We start from the raw sequence: 7212 nt of genomic DNA, 5'->3' as shown, positions 1-7212 counted from the left end.
GTTAGAACCCTTTTAATCTAATCGCCTGTGACTGGGTATACTTCTCTGCTTTACTGTCCTCATCTGTGAAGTTGGGGATAGGTCTACGTGTTCTCTGATATTTTTCTAGCCATAATTTAAAAAAGTTTTTTGAGTACCTCTTGTTTTTCATATGAAACAATAAAACAAACAAAAGACAGAGGCCCAGAGTGGTTAACTAACTTGCCCAAGACCATGTAGGTAAATCACAGAGCTGGGAATAAAATTCAGTTCTTTCTACTTCCATTCAAACACTCTTTTCTTCAGTCCACATTGTCTGTCATCTTTGGGTACTGGCTCACTGACCGCTGCTCTAGCCTGTGATTAAAGACGATCCACAGGCATGTATGATTTTGAGATTGTGCATGCAGGAAAGGTATTTTTCTCTTAGAATATCCTTTTTGTGGGGAAGAACATTGAAGTCATATCAGCCTGGAAGCTACTTATAGAATGAGAAGACCGTGTGTCCTGCAGTGCCTGTGATTCCCTTCTATATTTTCCAGACTTTCCTGGAAAGAATGACAGTTTGGATATAATGAGACTTTCGATAGGCTCCTTACCCTACAGTTAATTTTCTGATCTTTTCATGGTAACTGGACCAGGAAAATAGGGAGGGGCACAAACACAAGTGTCTCTTTACACGTACGTGTATCTAAATTTCAAAATATTTTGGCAGTCAGGTCTTTAACAAATTACTTCTTCCTTTTTTATGTAGCTTATGCTATGGTCAAATCACAAATGACTTTCTTTTTGAAAATGAGTTTGTCTCTTGTTTCTATTTAGCAGCCAACTTACCAGAGCACTAAAGTGAAAGTAGCGCAAATAGAATAATGTGGAAACATGTTTTTAAAATCCCTTTGGAGCAAAACCCCATTCTAAAAATGGCAACTTAGAATTACATGCATGTTCGTTCTCTTTCAGGTTTTTACTCTAACAAATTTAATTCATGCTTAGTTAAGATGAGTAAGCTTGAGTCATAATAGTCACACAGACAGTGCCATGCCTCTCGTATGAAAAAGTAGCAGTATAACTAGAAGTGGAGTTATGTGTCCTATTGTAGAACCATTTTGCCCCAAATCTGTTGCTTCTAGACCAAAAAAGTTGATTTAATCAATTGTTTGCTTCCTTCTGTAAATACATACTTGGAAACTTGTAATAGTAGTTACTCTTTTTAGGGCCTGTGAAGCTACTAATAGTAGCTTTGTCAATGCTATAAATATTCTCAAAGTAGTTGTGTTTTAACAATAAACCAGATAACACATTTTTTTCTCAATCTAATTGATTGATTTTAGATCAATTAGCTTATGTGTTCAGCAGCTTCTAGTAGGAAATTTCCCCTAGCATATTAGATTGGAGAGGAGAGACCCAATGTAATCAGACACCAGTACCCCTTTTATTTAGCCATTGCTTACACTCACTGAATATGATTTCTTTCATTTCTGTAGCATTTCTGTCTGGAGAGAAAGCTGTGGTATATATGTATATGTGTGTGTAAGTATTTCAAAAGGCAGTTCTTGTCTAGTTGAAAGTTCTGGTGAACATCTGTAGTGTGTAATATAAGGAATTTTCTACACTGGTTAAATTTCCCCATATTGCTCTAGCAGGTAGGTGAAACTCAAGAGAAAAGGTGTAGGTAAAGGAAACTAGCCCCTGACTAACCTGTTTTCTTCCTGACCACAATATGAATCTTGATGATGGTGGTGAGTATACAGAATTTTAACCACCAAATCAACAATGCTTAAATCAGAGAGATCCCAGTGAGACACAAGAATGTATAGTCTATACATAGACCACATATGTTACCTCACTTAGTTATAATAGCTCTTGTAGAAAGGTAGTGTGCTGTTTGCAGAAACAATGACCAGATATGGTGAAAAGATAATTTTCTTTTGGCCATATATACTACCAGGATTATAGGTCCTTTGATGTCTGCACTGTTTCTACTCAGTTCTTAATGACTTCACTTTACTTATTTATTAGAAAAATTTTTTATTGAAGTATAGTTGATTTACAATGTTGTGTTAGTTTCTGGTGTACAGCAAAGTAATTCAGTTATACATATATATATTCTTTTTCATATTCTTTTCCATTATGGATTATTACAGGATATTGAATATAGTTCCCTGTGCTTTATAGTAGTACTTTGTTGTTTATTTTATATATAGTAATTTGTATCTGCTAATCCCAAACTCCTAGTTTATCCCTCCCCCACCCCATTTCCCCTTTGGTAACCATAAATTTGTTTTCTATGTCTGTGACTCTGTTTCTGTTTTGTAAATAAGTTCGTTTGGATCATATTTTAGATTCCACATATAAGTGATATCATATGGTATTAGCCATAAAAAAGAATGATGACATTTGCAGCAACATGATTGGACATAGAGATTATCATACTAAGTGAAGTAAGTCAGAAAGAGAAAGACTTCACTTTAGGCCAAGTTGAGATTATTTTAAAACCAGCGTTGGCTGTATATTTTCTACTGACACAGCCAATATACACTTTCGGGCTGTGACCTTGGAATTTGTCTGTGGCTTACAAGGGATAGAATTTTCTTCTACTAATGTTAGAATTTGCACGTTGTAAAATTTTGTCCATGTCCTGTTTTGAATTCCCAGCTCTTTAGGATTTTCCTATTATTTGATTCTTAGGAGAATTATGTTACAGTTGTGCTTATTGTTCTTGAGGTATAGTTAACACTTAAAGTTCTTGTCATGCTTAAGGCATGTGAAGTAGATAAAGGCAGAGCCCCTGCCCTCGGGGATGTAATTGTCTTTTGCCAATAACTTAACAGATTGTATTTTCTTAATATAATGAATTTGTGTGATTTTATTAATATTACTATATTAGGACTTTAAAGGAAAAAAGAAAATATACTTAGTTTTCTGTTGCTGTTCTTTACCTTTTGAAAAAATTCTTAGAATTATAATTTGAGCTCAGCCCAAGTGTTATTATAGTATTCTTTTTTATTATATAAGTTTCAAGTGTATGGCATTATAATTTGACATTTGTATATACTACGAAGTGATCACCACCACAAGTCTAGTTGACCCCTTCATCCATTTTACCTACCTCTCCCCACTCATTTCCCCTCTGGTAACCACTAATCTGATCTCTGTATTTATTAGCTTGTTTTTGTTTTATTTTGTTTGTTCTATTTTTTTTTTTTTTTTTTAGATTCTACATATGAGTGAAGTAGTATGATATTTGTCTTTCTCCATCTGACTTATTTCACTTAGCATAATACCATCAAGGACCACCCATGTTGTTGCAAATGGCAGGATTTCACTCTTTTTTTGTGGCTGAGTAAATTTTCATTATACACACACACATACACACACACATATCCCACATCTTTTTTATCCATTCATATACCATTGGGCACTTAGGTTGCTTCCGTATCTTGGTTATTGTAAATAATGCTGTAATGAGCATAGGGGTGCATATATATTTTAGAAATAGTGTTTTCATGTTCTTCAGATAAATACCCAGAAGAGGAACAGCTGGGTCATATGGTAGTTCTTAATTTTTTGAGGGATCTCCACATTGTTTTAGTACCATGTTATTCTTTTTTTAATTTATTTTTTATTGAAGTATAGATGAATTACAGTGTTGTATTAATTACTGCTGTACAGCAAAGTGACTCAGTTATACATGTATACACATTCTTTTTCATATTCTTTTCAATTATGGTTTTTCACAGGATATTGAATATATTTCCCTGAGCTATACAGTAGGATGTTGTTGTTTATCCATTCTATATATACCAGTTTGCATCTGCTAATCCCTAACTCCCAATCCACCCTTCTACCACCCCTCTCCCCCTTGGCAACCAGCAGTCTGTTCCCTATATCCCTGATTCTGTGTCTGTTTCATAGATAGGTTCATTTGTGTCATAGTTTAGATTCCACATGTAAGTGATATCATATGGTATTTGTCTTCCTCTTTCTGACTTCACTTAGTATGATAATCTCTAGTTGCATCCATGTTGCTGCAAATAGCATTATATCATTCTTTTTTATGGCTGACTAGTATTCCATTGTATATGTGTACCACATATTCTTTATCCGTACATCTGTCGAAGGACATTTAGGTTGTTTCCATGTCTTGGCTGTTGTGAATAGTGCTCCTATGAACATAGGGGTGCATGTGTCTTTTTGAATTATAGTTTTGTCTGGGTATATGGCCAGTAGTGGGATTGCTGAGTCATATGGTAATTCTATTTTTAGTTTTCTGAGAAACCTCCATACTGTTTTCCACAGTGGATGCACCAGCTTACATTCTCACCAACAGTGTGGGAGGGTTCCCTTTTCTCCACACCCTCTCCAGCATTTGTTATTTGTAGACTTTTTTTTTTTTTTTTTGGAATATCTCTCTATTTATTTAGGTCATCTTTATTTTTTTAAAATGAGTTATCTATTTTATACATATTAGTGTATATATGTCAATCCCAATCTCCCAATTCATCCCCCCCATCCCCTGCTTCCCCCCCCCCTTGGTGTCCATACATTTGTTCTCTACATTTGGGTCTCTATTTCTGCCTTGTACACTGGTTCATCTGTACCATTTTTCTAGATTCCACATATATGCATTAATATATGATATTTGTTTTTCTCTTTCTGACTTACTTCACTCTGTATGACAGTCTCTAGGTCCATCCACATCTCTACAAATGACCCAATTTCATTCCTTTTTATGGCTGAGTAATATTCCATTGTATATATGTACCACATCTTCTTTATCCATTCATCTGTCGATGGGCATTTAGGTTGCTTCCATGACCTGGCTATTGTAAATAGTGCTGCAATGAACATTGGGGTGCATGTGTCTTTTTGAATTATGGTTTTCTCTGGGTATATGCCATGTAGTGGGATTGCTGGGTCATATGGTAGTTCTGTATTATTAAAGACCCTCCATACTGTTCTCCATAGTGGCTGTATCAATTTACATTCCTACCAGCAGTGCAAGAGGGTTCCCTTTTCTTCACACCCTCTCCAGCATTTGTTGTTCGTAGATTTTCTGATGATGCCCATTCTAACTCTTGTGAAGTGATACCTCATTGCAGTTTTGATTTGCATTTCTCTAATAACTAGCAATGTTGAGCATCTTTTCATGTACCTATTGGCCATCTGTATTTCTTCTTTGGAGAAATGTCTCTTTAGGTCTTCTGCCCATTTTTTGATTGGGTTGTTTGTTTTTTTGTTGTTGAGTTGTATGAACTGTTCGTATATTTTGGAAATTAAGCCCTTGTTGGTTGCATCATTGGCAAATATTTCCTCCCATTCTGTAGGTTGTCTTTTCATTTTGTTTATGGTTTCCTTTGCTGTGCAAAAGCTTGTAAGTTTGATTAGGTCCCATTTGCTTATTTTTGTTTTTATTTCTGTTTCCTTGGGAGACTGACTTAGAAAACATTGGTACGATTTATGTCAGAGAATGTTTTACCTATGTTCTCTTCTAGGAGTTTTATGGTGTCATGTCTTATGTTTAATTCTTCAAGCCATTTTGCCAAAGCAATCCTGAAGAAAAAGAACAAAGCAGGAGGCATAACCATCTCAGACTTCAGACAACACAGTACAACAAGGCTACAGTAATCAAAACAGCATGGTATTGTCACAAAATCAGACATATGGATCAATGGAACAGAATAGAGAGCCCAGAAATAAACCCACACACCTATGGTCAATTAATTTTTGACAAAGGAGGCAAGAATATACAATGGGAAAAAGTCTCTTCAGCAAGTGGTGTTGGGAAAGTTGGACAGCTGCATGTAAAATCAATGAAGTTAGAACACACCCTCTCACCATACACAAAAATAAACTCAAAAAAATACTGTTATTCTTAATATAGTATCTTGAATAAATAGAAAATGGCATTTGCTAACTTTAAGTAAGTTTTAAAAAAATACGATCCAAGAATGTTTTTTATACTCGGTTTAAATTAAGTATGCCAGTTATCGCTCTGTAAATAAAAAAATAATTACATAATAATGTTTTCTGAAAAGTGGACTTTATGTTCCTTATTTAGCAAGAAGCACGTTCATTTTTTAAAGAAACTCAATTACAAAGTCTATTTGAGTTACAGTTAGGACATATACTAAATATGAAGGCAAAACATGTTTTCATAAATATTTACAAAAATATCTGTGTTTGGTCTTGACCCCATGTTAGCTTTGCTGCTCATATTATTGAATTCATTACAGCATTGAACATGTTTTTACAGTTCACCAAAGTTTATTAAGAGTAGTTTACTATTTGGCTTTCTTACACGGAGAAGTGAGTTATTGATACATTTTCTAACAAATTTGACCAATGTAGATAGCTGTTTTAGATGGAAAGGTTAACAAAAATACCACCATTCTCTCCATAGTAATTGCAGTCTTTTTGGACTTAATTATGTCGTTTCTTTCTTTCTTTCTTTTTTTTTTTTTTGGCCACACTGTGTGGCCTATGGGATCTTAGTTCCCTGACCAGGGATTGAACCTGGGCCACGACAGTGAAAGTGCCGAGTCCTAACCACTGGACCACCAGGGAATTCTGTCTTTTATTTCTTGATAAGTAGATGTGTAAGTGTCAGTTTATAAGTATTGCAATGAGCAGTGGAGGTATAATTTGTATCTTATGAAGAGTGTTTGCATGATATAACAAGGTTCTTTTGAATTTTGGTGATCAGTTGGGTTTTGCATTATTTAAATATTTCTCAAAAGGAGTATACAAATTCCAAAATGAGTCCCTTTTCAATTGGTTACAGTTTTGGGATGTATATTTTACATTTGTAAGATATTTAAAAAGAGGCAGAAGGCACATCAGTAATACCTGGTAGAAGGTTATAATGGATTATGCCATACTATTAGAGTTAACCTGATGTCAGTCTAAGTTGTAAAGGTAGTTTTTCTGGACTGGCTAGAACTTAGTGATCTGAGGGTATTAGGGATTGGTACTGTACAGCTTTGAAAGTCACACACCAAAGATGTCTGTGACAGCCCAAAGTCACCAAGATCCTATTTGTATCATTCCAATATTAATGAGTTTAAATGTGTTTTGAGTTTTGACAAATAGTTTTAAAATTCTGAAAGTCCTACATTTTCTAGTAAGAAACTAGTCAAAGGCAATATTTTTAAATACAGTACATATGATCAAGACATTTGTTCTTACATAAACTTGCCTAATTGTTTTACCCAAGAGAAGTATAAAAAAACC

At 34.7% G+C, this 7212-nt stretch overlaps 1 non-coding gene across 1 annotated transcript; it reads right to left on the bottom strand.

Moving 5' to 3' along the window:
- Positions 1-6474: 6474 nt before the first annotated feature.
- Positions 6475-6546, bottom strand: TRNAE-UUC (transfer RNA glutamic acid (anticodon UUC)). Its single transcript has one exon. It is a non-coding gene; the product is annotated as a tRNA-Glu (tRNA).
- Between the last annotated feature and the right edge of the window lie 666 nt (positions 6547-7212).

This window comes from Eubalaena glacialis, chromosome 4, assembly GCF_028564815.1.
Source record: "Eubalaena glacialis isolate mEubGla1 chromosome 4, mEubGla1.1.hap2.+ XY, whole genome shotgun sequence".
In the NCBI taxonomy this organism is placed as follows: domain Eukaryota; kingdom Metazoa; phylum Chordata; class Mammalia; order Artiodactyla; family Balaenidae; genus Eubalaena; species Eubalaena glacialis.
The sequence above is the reverse complement of the archived record's forward strand: the minus strand, read 5'-3'. Positions and strand labels throughout refer to the sequence as shown.